The sequence below is a fragment of the Pangasianodon hypophthalmus genome, chromosome 14 (assembly GCF_027358585.1).
Source record: "Pangasianodon hypophthalmus isolate fPanHyp1 chromosome 14, fPanHyp1.pri, whole genome shotgun sequence".
NCBI classification, from domain to species: Eukaryota; Metazoa; Chordata; class Actinopteri; order Siluriformes; family Pangasiidae; genus Pangasianodon; species Pangasianodon hypophthalmus.
In genome coordinates, this window is record NC_069723.1 from 7,932,237 (window position 1) to 7,945,225 (window position 12,989).

Below are 12,989 nucleotides of genomic sequence, written 5' to 3' on the forward strand. Positions count from 1 at the left end.
ACACCTTCTCTGGCCCCTGGTAATAAAACTTTGTTAGGTAGGAATGTTCGAAATTCTGATTTTACAGTGAGTAGAGGAGAAAATTAACTGTCTTTTGATACTTTAGCTGCAGTCCTATGTTAAGTTAGCCTTGAGATATAGCCACCATTAATAAGATATCATGAATGCAACTGTCTTTCTGCCTTGAAGTGTGTGTGTGTGTGTGTGTGTGTGTGAGATAGATTGCTCCACATCACATTCAAATTATGCCATCAATAAGACCATGTTGATCTACATTAATTTTAGTTATGTCTTTTCCTCAGTTATCTAACTAACACTGCTTTCATGTCTTACACCCATGACACATAACTGTATAATTATAATCTTAGTGTATATGCTAAGCGAGGCATAAATGTTAGTTTACTGCACAAATTGCACGCTTCATAGTTTCCTGTGTGTAATGACACACAAGCTGCTAATAATAACCAGCTATTATGCTTTGCTTAAACATGCCTCCTATGTAATATGTATGGCCGCATATTATCTCTGTGGCTGCAGGATGCATACTGTGATTTTTTTTTAAAGAATAAACTGTTGAATGTGCATTGCGCCTTTTTATAAGCCAACACAATGTGACTTTTTGGTATTACTGTCTCTGAGATGAACTTTGTAATCAATATTAATAAGAAGATGGGTCGTTGCCTGTGTTAAGTGCTAGGTTCTGGTAGTGATCTATGTTCAACCTACCAACTGTAACCTAACCCTTCTATATAAAACTCAGAAACCAATATTCCTTATAATCAGGATGTTTGGTACAAAGGTATTATAACTTAATTAGAAACACAAATTGTGTTACTTCATGTAGCATGTGGGTTATCCCTGGTTTGTGACAGAATTTCATAAGTTTGATTATGAAGTATATTTACAAACACTTTGCAAATGTAAACTATAAGGAAATTTACAACTATTTTTAATTTTTAAATTAATTAACATTTTTAATTGTATAAATTTAAACAATTAACAGAAGGATTGTTGTATGGGTTATATTTCTAGTTAAATAGAAGAAAAATAGAGTCATTCCCCTCATGACCTCATGACGTCAAGATTAAAAATCTTCACAAATTACTTTTCTTTTTTGCAGATAACTTGCAGTTATCATTTTTATGACTTTTAACTTTCATGCTGGTTTTACTGTAGTTACTGAATAATTCATAGTAGTTACTGAGTAATACCCTTTAAGGTAAATAACTGAATAAGAAGTCAGGACTTTAGTGGGTTAAAATCTAAACCTACAAGGTTTTAACCCTGTCTGAGTTTAATAAATATTCTGCTCCTGATATTCTACCTCTCAAGCAACTTCATGTGGCCTAAATATTGTATAGTTCCTGTCTCAGCTAACATAAAAAGATAGCTGTGTTGGATTTAGCTTTGTTCGTGATATCCATCCTTATTATATAGCTACTAAAATATCACCATTAGTTATAGGCCTGCATGCACAGAGACACATTGTAAGCGAGCGGCACTTATTTCTGATAGTTCTGAGCGGGCAGAATCCCATCTAATTGCACAATTTATTTGCTGCTCTATTCAGGGTGTTCACGTCAATCCTCATTCAGCAATGTACACAGATAGCATTTAGAAGCTCGTTTCAATCTCCCACACAGGTTTTCTTTCCACAGGATTTAATTTCACACATCAAGTTCACTTCTGATATCATTATCCATGGCAGCTTGCCTGCTCTAACTTAGTTAGAGATGGTAAACGCCACATGGAGATATTGTACAGCAGTCAGTCTGTGTGTTGGCTCTCCATACATTTGCGTTTGCTTTTTTTCATTTAGTGAATGCTTTTATCGAAAGTGATTTATATATAAGGTGGAAGAACACAATCCAGCCTATAGCTCTTTGGTATGGATGCAAGTGGCTTCGCAAGCACTAAACTGCGAAGGAGTCAATAAAACAACAAATAATACAATGTTGTAATATATGTAGAGAATGAAATTAATTGGCATGCAGTTTTAGGAAAATAATCAACAGTGGGGTAGTGTGATGTGGCCCGACGTGAAGCAGAGTTACTGTTACCATGCCAAAGTTGATTATTTATTCCAATGACATGTAACACAGTGTTTGATTACTCTTACACCACGAAAATTCACCAATGATTACAATTTGGTATTGTATAAAGAACAACACATTATACTTAGTATATACATTTAATGTTGACGAATGTCTGCAAAATAAATTAATTCCTGTTATAATGTTTGTTATAAGAGCTATATGAAGTTCTTCTCTCACCATCTTCTCTTTTACTCTCTCTTAAGGCTATTTTTGAAGCTCTTTTGAAGCTATAATTGTAGCTTTTCACCTAACTGAGAAACCATAGAATGATTCAATAATTTGATAGCGATGCGATATAAAGAAGGGTAACTTGGGCAAATACTACCAATACATAATATAAAGAAGAAGAAGAAGAAAGTAATAAATCTAACTCCAAGAGCACACAGAAACTATCAGCGTAAGAGATAAGAGCATGCCAAAAGAAAGCAAAAGTAGATAGACATAAATAATAAAAATGTATAAGTGCTCTCAGAAGAGATGAGTCTTCAGTTGCTTCTCGTTATACTGTATGGGCATAAGGACAAATTAAGCTTTGGGGTCTGATGTAATTTTCTGACCATTTATCATCTGTTCACTAATGGCTTTACCGTACACATTTGGGTCCATAAGTATTTGGACAGTGACAGTTTTCGTAGTTTTACCTCTGTCCACCACAGCAATGGATTTGATGAGTCCGAAGTGTAGACTTTCACCTTTAATTCAAGAGGTTTAACAAAGAAATGTTGCATTAACCATTTAGGAATTACAGCCTTTTTTACAGTACAGTTACTTTTTTTTGAGTCTCTCCATTTTCACAAGCTCAAAAGTAATTGGACAAACTAACATAATTATAAATATAAGGATTATTTTTATTTTTAATACTTGGATACAAATCCTTTGCAGTCAATGACTGCCTGAAGTCTGGAACAGATGGACATCACCAAATGCTGAGTTTCCTCAGCAGGCCTTTACTGCTGCTGCCTTCAGTTGCTGCTTGTTTGTGAGTCTTTCTGCCTTCAGTTTTGTCTTCAGTAAGTGAAAGCATGCTCAATTGGGTTGAGGACAGGTGACTGACTCAGCCATTTAAGAACACTTCTTTGCCTTAAGAAGCTCTTGGGTTGCTTTTGCAGTACAGATTTTTTTGGCGTCATTATCCATCTGTACTGCGAAGTGCCGTCCTATTAGTTTTGCAGCATTTGACTGAATCTGAGGAGAACGTATAGCTCTATATACTTCAGAATACATCCTACTACTTCTATCAGCAGTCACATCATCAATAAATACCAGCAACCCAGTAGTTTCATTGCCAGCCATACATGCCCATGCCCAACACTTCCTCCACATGTTTGACAGATGATATGGTATGCTTTGGATCATGAGCCCTTCCTTTCCTTCTCCATGGTCTTCCCTTCCCATCATTCTGTTACAACTTAATCTGGCATCAGAACTAGTCAGGCCTTTTTTTTAGAGTTTTTTTATTTTATTTTTTTTTTATCAAAGTCTAATCTGGCCTTTCTGTTCTTGAGTGCTACCAGTGGTTTGTGTCTCAAAGTAAACTCTTTGTATTTACATTCATGAAGGTATCTCTTGATTGTAGACTTTGACAATGTCTACCTCCTCCAGAGTGTTCTTCACTTGGCTAGATGATGTGAAGTGGTTTTTCTTTACCAAGGAAAGAATTCTGCGATCATCCAGTTTAGTTCTCTTCCGTGGTCTTCCAGGCATTTTGGTGTTGCTAAGTTTGCCAGTGCATTCCTTCTTTTTAAGAATATGTAAAATTGTTGCTTTGGCCACTCCTAAAGATTCTGCTATCTTTGGCAGTTCTGTTTTGTTTTTTCAGCTTAATGATGGCCTCTTTAACTTGCACTGACACCTCTTTGGACCACATATTGAGATTTCCCATGAACAGTGACCAAATGCAAATTCAATGTTTGGAATCAACTTCAGACCCGTTATCTCAATCTATCAATTTATCATGAAATAATGAGGAAATAGGCCACACCTGGCCATGAAACTACTTATCAGTCAATTGTTAAACCCCTTGAATTAAAGCTGAAAGTCTACACTTCAATCATATATTGATTGCTTCATTTCAAATCCATTGTGGTGGTGTACAGAGGCAAAACAGTCCTCATTCACAACTCCATGCATTTTAAGTTCTGTCGAAATGCTAATTATGTTTTTTGAGCGACCAGCAATTGAAAAAAATGTTGCTATATGACAGATATAAGCCATTGTTCAATTGAGTTGCTTTTCTAAATGCTGCACAATAACTCGGCAGGATGCTCTCTGCCCCATTCAGCTGCATAGAGGTATTATTGCACCTAGTGGTCAAAAATGGGAATGCAACAAACATTAAGAGAGGCCCATTGGTGCAAGAATCGCTCTGCCCCATTCTTGCTCTATGAACATTTTTAGTGGAGGAGGAGGTGTTCCACAGCCACCAAGATCATGTTTCATAGCATATCAATGGAATTAAATCTAATATATTTTCAGAAAATGGCAGAGTGTAAGTGCCTATAATGTCAGATATATTGCAAAGATTGGTAGAGGGAAAGAGGGATTATGGAGTAGATAATGTCCGTATATCAGAAATGCATGTGCATCATGGTGACCTTGTTTCCCAGGCTGAGAATTGGAAGAAAAATGTGTCTCCCTTTTCCAATGGCCAGATTTATTTATTTATTTTTTGGATAGTTTGAGGTCTTTTTGTGCTTTTTGAGATGGAGTTTGGGCTAGAGATTTTGCTGAAACCTGGCAAACACACTTGCTTTATCAAACCCAGTTGAACAAAGGTACAGCTGCTACACTGGATGTGTATGTGGGATGTCTGTATGTTGCTGACTGTCACCTGCCTATTATTGGGTTACTCTAAAAATTCACTAGACAATTGCCTATAGCATAAATCACATGTGATAGCCTCTCGACTGAATTTTGTTTGAGGCTATGTCATTATTAATGTCATCCTGCCCCAACAAAATCTATGGACATGAGCTGCTGCTGCTGCTACTCACTATAAAAGGTATTTTGACATAGCCTGTTTATACAGCTGCAGAGGAGTAGTGTACATTATTCCATTTCTGACTTCATGACTCTTCAGGATGTGTTAAATAGCACTAAATAAATCACATTTACAGTACACTGCATTGGATGATGGTTCTTCTGTGGTCACTCTGTTATCCAGACAGCCCACAACTCATCCCGATCCCAGTACTGCTTCAAAGCAGTGAACTGCAAGCCTTCATCTCTCTCTCTCTCTCTCTCTCTCTCTCTCTGTGTGTGTGTGTGTATGTGCGTGTGCAGGTGACCGCTGTGCCATTGACCCCTCAGGGAACCATAAGAAGGACAGAGAGCCAAGACACTCTCTTTGTTTTGCCTGCAGGCTATGCCAGTAATGAATGCTGACAAAACTCATAAATTCCTAATAGTGGGGCATGGCCAGTTCCCTTTTTCCATAGATCAGCACAGTATCGATGCCAACTGCAAAGGGTGTTAACCAGTTTTTGGGGCCACAACTGAGAGATGCACAAACATATCTCGGCAACACAAAGAACAGAAAGGTGTTAGATCATTGCTTCATCATCAATCACAAAACCTGGAATGAAATATGAAGCAGTATATGGAGGGAATACTCTGTGAGTAATGTATCCAACAAGTTCATAGAAGGGTCAGCTTTACGCAACATTACAGAATATAATGCTGATGCAACGTTCCAAAAATGTGACATAATAAGATTTGGCTTTGCAGTGTTCTAAGAATGTTACTAACACAGCATTCGCAGTTGACCATTAAATCAAAAATGAACATTACAGCAGCTCATGACTGTAGAGTTTGTTGGGGCAGGATGGCAATAATAATGACATAGCTTCAAACAAAATTCAGTCAAGAGGCTATCACACTTGATGCTTGATACTATAGCCTACTAGCTAGTGAATTCTTAGGCATTTGAGAGTTGACAACATACAGTCATCCAGCATACAGTCTAGCAGCTGTTTTTGAGCAGTTTTAGACATACCTTTGTTTAACTGAGTTTGAGGTAATATCATTAATCAGGCTTTACAGGTTTCAGCAAAATTTCCAGCCCAACTAATCTCAAAAACCACACAAAAGACCTGAAACTAGTACAAATAAAGATGTTCGTCTTCTTTTTCTCAGCCTTTGCTTGGGCAGCAAGTATTACAGATGGATTTCTAATGTACAGACATTATCCACTGCATAATCCACCTTACCTTCTCCCATTTTTTGCAATATAGCTTACAATAAAAATAGGTCTGCGCATCATAGGCACACTGTCTGCGCCTACACTTTGAATCTTCTGCAGAAATTGATTAGATTTAATTAATTTAATTTGCAATCAAACAAGATCTTGGGAAATCATGAATATTTTAAACTAGCCCAATCTGGCAACGTTGTCATTAACTGTCTGCACTTACACTTTGTCTCTTTTGCAGAAATTGATTAGATTTAATCAATTTAATTTGCCATCAAACAAGATCTTGGGAAATCATGAATATTTTAAACTAGCCCAATCTGGCAACCTTGTCATTAACTGTCTGTCTGCTGATCCTCCTCCTTCTCAGAGCATGGGGCTGCATGATTATTTCCCATATGGACCTCTAATATTGCTTGTTGCAATGCCCATTTTTGACCCTAAACACAATACTAACTCTATGGATTTAAATGGGAACATGAATGCTCTGCTAGGAATGACAACTTCCTAGAAATGTAACATTCAGAAAACATTCTGCTAACCTTACATGGTTAACTGCAATGGTAAGGTCCCAATTAATCTGTATGCAACATCTGTAGTTAGTGTAGTTTTAGTTATGTTAAAATTGTCTAAATTGTTCTCTTGTCATGAGAAAACTGTCATATTAATTATCAAATGTGGCTCTTACAACTGCAAGAAAACATGAAAGTCTGTCTAAATAAGTGTTATATTGATTTTATACCAAAGTGCAGTTGAAATCTTGAATCTGATTGGTCAGAAGGCATTGATTGATTTCCTATAACAGCAGCTCCGAGAGTAGGCACAGGCAAATCACAGGTTTTTATAATAATGTGCTAATTCTAATATGTTTCTATGGCAACAACTAATTCTGAGACTTATATAATTTTCTTAATGTGGTAAAGTTTCCTGTGAGGAGGAATAAGATGAACAAAACACATGCTGTTAAAGGAAACTACTCAACTTCAGGGTGGTAGTTGCTTCGTGTCTGGCCACATCGCACCACCCTGCTGTTGAATATTTTCCAATAACAGCATGCCTGTCATGTTTTACTACTTGCTTAGAGCCTATTTAAATGGGCAAAAAATATTATGTTGTACTCATGTTTCCTAACATATACTGTGGTGTCCCACAAGAATCCAAGCATCTTACTCCTCTGCGTTTCATTCTATATATACACTTCCTCTAGCTGGTATAATTAACAAATAAAACATTTCTTTTCATCCAGACACAGATGGCATATGTCTTTCCTGTGTGACGCTCAGACCGCATGAGTGCTTAGATGACGCTGTGGGTGTGTCATATTTTCCTGCAGTTAATCCAAAGTAAGACAGAAGTCCTTATTATAAGATATAAAGGACAGAGGAAAGGTTTATGGTGTTATTTTGACTCCTTGCCTCTGAAAGCCAAAAGCCGCATCAAGAACCTAGAAATATTTTATGAGCGCGACCTCAGCTTCAAAACTCACAATTGTAATATCTGCAGAATAATATCTCTAAATTCTGGGAACGTCCTCTTATACATCTTAGGCATCTTTTAGTTATCTAGACTGTTTACTGTCTGATCTGGTCTACGTAGGAGCTGTACCACTAATTTACGAATTCAGAATGCTGCTGCCACAATACAGATTTGAATCAGAATAATAAAAACCTCTTAAACTCCCAGGAGCCATCACCAACATCTGTTAGTCTCATAACTCCTAATAATTAATAGTTGAATAGATTCATAGTAGCTACTGAATAATATGATACTATACTCTAAGATGAATAAGAGGTTATTTTTATACACTTCACTGGCTAGCTGTGTATGAAAATGTGAAATGATTTTACAAGTCTTTTTATTAGTGACTGAATGTCATCAGTCTTAACCCTTTCTATCCCACTATCCACCTTAAATCATTCCCCCCTCCCTTTTTCTTCAACCTCTTCAACTCCCAGTATCAGTCTTGTTTTGCTTTTATCTGAAACAATTTAAATTCAAACAATCTAAACTGAATTCTGTTTCAAGTTGAACTCAAATTTGCAACTCAAATTGAAAGAAAGAAAAAAATGCATACTTATGAATCAGAACAAATGCCAACTGCAAACTAAAATCCTAACTGCAGCAAATAAATTCATTTAGAAACTACTGTTTACAAATCAGATAAGTATTATTAGAAATACTATATACTGTAGCTGACTGGCTTAGCTTTTTGGTACAACCTTTTCTCTTTTTTTATATTTTATTAAGTTAATAACAGGACAGTGCTCATGTTTTCATTGTCTTACATAAACAAATTCATAAGAATTTGTACATAGCAACTGGTGTGAAAATTTGTGAATGATTAGGATAAGGGTGGCGGCTTAGCAGGCTTAGATCATGTTACATCTTCATTCCTATGAAATCATGAAAGTAAATGATCCACGTCATTGTAAACCCTCTACAGCACAGGAGAGCAATTCCACAGTGCTGTTAATGCGTATCAGAACTGAAGTTACTTGTGCTTCCAAATTGATTTGTGTTTCATTTGTGCAGAACTAATAGGAAAATGCACTCAGACAATGCTATTGACTAGAGCAGGCTTGTCTCCCCGATTCAACTAATGAAATATCAAATACTTGTGTGTATGGGTCTAATTGGCGACCTGAGCTCATGTGAACAGCAATCAATCAGGGCTGAATACTCTAATGGAAATGTAGATTGCAATAACAATAATAATAATAATACTAATAATAATAATAATAATAATGATGCAGCACAGTTTCAAAAACAGTGGATTGTATGCATTCAGTCAAGGCAGTTGTTAACTGTTGTGTTCATTTTGCTCGTTTAAGACTTTACTGTATCACAAGAGAATCAGAAGATTTTTATCTATTAAAATCATTTTGATGACAAGATTGACAAACTGGTCACCCAAATGCAGTTAGTTGAATTAAGCCATTAGAACAGTAACACATACACACATATATACATACATATATATACATACATATATATATATATATATATATATATATATATATATATATATATGTGTGTGTGTGTGTGTATATATATATATATATATATATATATATATATATATATATATATATATATATATATATAGAAACAAACCATGTTTCCATTCTGTAGATTGTGGGTTCACGTGGCTTTCAACAAGAATGCTAGTTGAGTAACAGCTCCCCCTTGTGAGTGTGAGTGCATATAAAACAAATTCTGCCACTCCTGAGCACTAGCCACATGTTACTGTGCTCAGGTGGGATATGCATGAGATTAGTTAAGATTAGTTGTACTAGATTTAATTAATTAATTCATGTTTTTTCATTCCATTTATGTGCTGCTCATTGGCAGGTCAAATTAATGATGAAAGACACTTTAAGCCCTTATCTGAGGTAAATAATCAATAATCAAAAGCAGTACTAGGTCAGAGACCCCTGCTGATTAAATTGTGTGTGTGTGTGTGTGTGTGTGTGTGTGTGTGTGTGCAGTACTGTGCAGAAGTCATAGGCATGTGCAAAGAAATGCTGTAAAGTAAAGATGACTTCAAATATAATGAAATGTAATCTTTCTACTTAAAAGAAAAATACTACAGTGTGCAGTAAACTAAACAAAGTCAGTATTTGGTGTGATAACCCTTTGCTTTTTTTTTTCTTAAATAGCAGTCCCAGGTACAATTTGTGCAGTTCTATAAGGAAATTAGCTGTAAGTTTTACTGAGCATCTTGCAGTTCTTCTGGAGACTTTGACTGTCGCACTTGCTTCTTATTTTTGCAGCAAATCCCAGCAGCCTTCATTATTATTATTATTATTATTTTTATTATTATTATTCTCTTACATGATATGTTGTTTTCTTTACTGACATATAAAGTTTTTTCTGTAACATTATTTTTTGGAAAACTAAAATGTTTTTGTTCTGACTAAAAAATAGGGTGCCTAATACTTTTGTACACAGTAATTGGGGGTGAAAACTTTTGAACAGAATGGAGATGTGTACATTTTTCTTAAATATCGTATTTTTTCATTTAGTACTGCCCTTCAGAGGCTACAGAAGATAGTTACATGTTTCCCAGAAGACCAAATAAGTTAAATTTACCCTGATCTTCAAATTCAAAAAGTTTTCACCCCCCGGCTCTTAATGCATGGTTTTTCCTTCTGGAGCATCAGTGAGCATTTAAACCTTCTGTAATAGTTGCATATGAGTCCCTCAGTCGTCCTCAGTGTCAAAAGATGGATCTCAAAATCATACAGTCATTGTTGGAAAGGGTTCAAATACACAAAAAATGCTGGAAAACCAAAGAATTTGTGGGACCTGAAGGATTTTTCTGAAGAACAGCAGGCAGTTTAACTGTTCAGGACAAACAAGGGACTCATGAACAACTATCAGTAACAACACAGTATTAAGAATCAAGGGGATGTAAACTTTTGAATGGGGTCATTTTTATAAATTCAGCTATTATTTTCTTATGTGGACTATATGTAAACATCTTTTATGTGAAATATCTTATTCAGATCAGCACTAAATAAAAAATAACATGCATTTTGTATGATCCCTCTTATTTTGGTAAAATAATAAACATTTTGCAGATTCTGAAAGGGGTATGTAAACTTTTGACCTCAACTGTATATATATATATATATATATATATATATATATATATATATATATATATATATATATATATACACCACTAAGACACCCTAAAGCCTCATGGCTTACCTCCAATTCCAAACCTTTGTGACACTGAGGTGCAGTACTAAAAGTGATCATCTGTGACAGCCCTTCCTTCATAAAACTGTGCGACATTTCTCCATGCAGTACATTGTAGTTTTCAACAAAGCACTTGTGGCTCACTATGCAAAGGTACAAGATACAATGTGAGTCCCAAATGTCATCAGGGCAATTTTTTGTTACTTCCCCTCCTGATTCAAAAGAAGGTCAGACATTTAGTTTCACCAACAGATTGGTGCATTTCATTCGTTTTTGTTGGTGTGATCTTTTGTTGTTTTGGTGTTTTTTTTTTGTTTTTTTTTTGTTTCACCAAAACAACAAAAGCTCTTACCAACAAACATGAATGAAACACAATGTTAAAATCATTTATTACGCCGCAGCCCAATATCACATTATGTACTGTATATGTTAGAGTACTTCTAAAATGTCTAAATGTTTGTTGGTTCGATGGAGGAAATGTTCTGGGCTACATTGATGGGCACTGCAATGCAAATATCCCAGTTTCTGTTCCAGTCTTTTCATAGCTGCATACAAATCACATCATTCTGTACTAAATAGTGAGCCAGAAGAGACAGTCATGATTGTGATAAATATTCTTTAGCATGCAAAATTATTTTGCTAGCAAAACAGTTAGCAGTAAGGTTACTATGACTGACCCCTGTCGTGGCTACATCACAAACGACATGCTACATTTTAGCAATCAATAATAATCCTATAAGTGTTTAACTGACCACTGTCTTGTATTAAATAGGGTGTTAAAATGATAGTATATTACGGTGAAATACTTTTTTGGCGTGTGGTTTGGAATGCAGCCAATGTGTTGCAGTGGCTAAACACTTCAAGCTAACAATGTTCAATATGTGCCTCAGATACTCTTCTACTTTAGCATACTAATAACAATTTCACAAAGAAGGATGCCGTTTGGGATAGAGCCTGATGTTGATTTTTTTTTTTTTTTTGATGACATCATATCATTACACTTTATATGTGCAGATTTCAAGAATATGATTCATCCTGCAGCACCACGTCAACAAAACTTCAACTCCATCACCGCGATAAACAATAAGGTGCCATGCATTGTGACATTACAGTACATGAGTCATAGATATGGATGTGCCACCCATGTGTACGACACTCATTGTACATCACGCATGTTGTGTCACATGACTCACACCCATGTGTTTTGTGGGTGTCATAGTCTAGTTGTGTAGTTGTAGCTGTAGCCACTCCTGCACTGACAGGACACAGACAAGAAAGCCAGGCATGTACACACACACACAATCACATATAAATACACACACATACCTCAGGACTGAGAGACGCAAATAGCCAAACAAGACCAAACACTTATCAAGTACATAATTCGAGTACTTTACGTTTTATCATAAATCACAATCCATTTCCTTTTTTTAACAGTTAAAATATAACTAATTCACCAGAGACACTCTGCGTAAACATGATACACTGAAAATGACAGATCATGGATGTAATATTTCTTGTTGATCATTTAGTGATGGTGAATTATGGTGAATTATGTTTATACTCTATAAAACTCTGTACAGCACTAGTTTTAAACTAAACCCAGGTTATCAAAATTCAGTTGTAGCGGTGTAAGTAGGTGCAGATCCATGAAGTGCTTCACATCTAAAAATATGTCGAGACAGATCTTATATGAAAGACTTATTTGAATACTCTGTAATTCCTAAATCTTACAAACAATTGTTAATCAGTGCATAAGTGGCAGCATTTATACTGCTGAGAGGAGGAAGAATAATGTAGACAGTATGGTTAAGGTTCTCTTCTAGTGATTGGAAGGGTATGAGTTCAAATTCCAGGACTTTCCAAGAAGCAGTGTTGGTCCTTACAGGAAAAATGTCACCTGAATGATGTGCATATCAGTACTTATAACCAGTATGTGATCTTCAATTGTCCAAAAGATTTATTTTACAATTTAATTCTAAGTTGACTTGTTCGGT